The 1,722-nt window shown below is 41.9% G+C and overlaps 1 non-coding gene across 1 annotated transcript; it reads right to left on the bottom strand.

Annotated features, from left to right (window-relative positions):
• Positions 1-306: 306 nt before the first annotated feature.
• On the bottom strand, positions 307-379 carry Trnaa-cgc (transfer RNA alanine (anticodon CGC)). The gene has a single exon. It is a non-coding gene; the product is annotated as a tRNA-Ala (tRNA).
• Between the last annotated feature and the right edge of the window lie 1,343 nt (positions 380-1,722).

Below are 1,722 nucleotides of genomic sequence, written 5' to 3'. Positions count from 1 at the left end.
GTGGTTTCAAAATTTTCGGAGTGGCCATAAAATGCTGAACGTTCAGGACGCCCTGTGGAGGTAATGACTCCAGAAATCATTGATAAAATCCATGATATGGTGATGGATGACAGAAGAGTTATGGTGTGTGGTGGTGGTGGTGGTGGTTAGTGTTTAACGTCCCGTCGACAACGAGGTCATTAGAGACAGAGCGCAAGCTCGAGTTAGGGAAGGATTGGGAAGGAAATCGGCCGTGCCCTTTCAAAGGAACCATCCCGGCATTTGCCTGAAATGATTTAGGGAAATCACGGAAAACCTAAATCAGGATGGCCGGAGACGGGATTGAACCGTCGTCCTCCCGAATGCGAGTCCAGTGTGCTAACCACTGCACCACCTCGCTCGGTATAATTATGGTGTGTGATACTGCTAGTGCTGTGGGCATCTTGAATGAACAGCTACATAATACTTTGCATAAACATTTGGACATGATTAAGCTATCCATAATATGGGTTCCGCGGTTGCTCACGCTTGACCAAAAATGGAATCGTGTGAAGTGTTGCAAGGATCGTTTGCAGCTGTTCAGGATGAATCCACAGGCCTTTAAACATCATTTCGTCACTGTGGATGAAACATGGATACATTACTATACTCTTGAAACCAAAGAACAATCTAAACAATAGGTTACCAAGGGAGAATCGCACCGAAAGAGGCGAAGACCATTCCTTCGGCCAGAAAGGTTATGGTGACTGTCTTTTGGGATTCGCATGGGATAATCCTCATTGACTACATGGAAAAGGGCAAAACTATTACAGATGCATATTATTCATCGTTATTGGACCGTTTGAAAACCGAGCTACATGAAAATGCCAGTGATTGGACCGCAAAATAGTCCTTTTCCGTCATGACAATTCACCAGCACACACCTCAACAGTTGTGGTCGGAAAATTAATGGGAATAGGATTAAATGTCATTTTACATCCCTCCTATTCTCCAGACGTGGCTCCCTTAGACTACTATTTGTTCCCCAATTTGAAGAAATGGCTGGCGGGACAAAGATTTTATTCAGACGAGGAGGTGTTTGCAGCAACTAATAGTTATTTTGCAGACGTGGACAATTCCTATTATTCGGAAGGGATCAACACATTAGAACAGCAATGGAAGAAGTGTATAAGTCTAAAAGGAGACTATGTCAAAAAAAAAAAAAAAAAAAGGTTTACCCCAAACAAGTAAGTAGTTTTTATTTTTACTCAGACTTTTCAGATGCCCCTCATAGATATTACTAGTTTTTTTAAAAAAATCTAGTATAATTTTTAAAGCTTTTTTAACAATTTTTTACACTAGCACCAGAATTTCATTCCAGTACAGACTGACAGGTGTAGCGAAGGGAGCATATTGGTCACTCAATGGGTTTCCCTGGCTGTTTCTTCAGGATTCATCTATCAAACCAAGACACTGGCAGAGAAGAGTCATGAGAGAGGGAAGAACTTTCTTATTTGCTCTGATTCAATCAGTCCCCTCCAAGCAATTTCACAGACATACACATCAGAGAAAATGCTTCCACTGATTCAAGACTCTCTGTGGCATCTTTGTGAGCACAAAGAGGTGGTAGTACTCTACTAGGTACCAAAGACCGATGCCTCTTCTTTAGTCTTCTTCTTGTTTCTTGTTTATCCCGGCTTCTTGATATCTCTTGTGAAGAGACACGATACAACACATTCACTAGTGGCCTGGGACAATCAGTGA

Source organism: Schistocerca serialis, chromosome 4 (assembly GCF_023864345.2).
Source record: "Schistocerca serialis cubense isolate TAMUIC-IGC-003099 chromosome 4, iqSchSeri2.2, whole genome shotgun sequence".
Classification (NCBI taxonomy): Eukaryota; Metazoa; Arthropoda; class Insecta; order Orthoptera; family Acrididae; genus Schistocerca; species Schistocerca serialis.
This window is presented reverse-complemented; position numbering and strand designations above follow the sequence as displayed.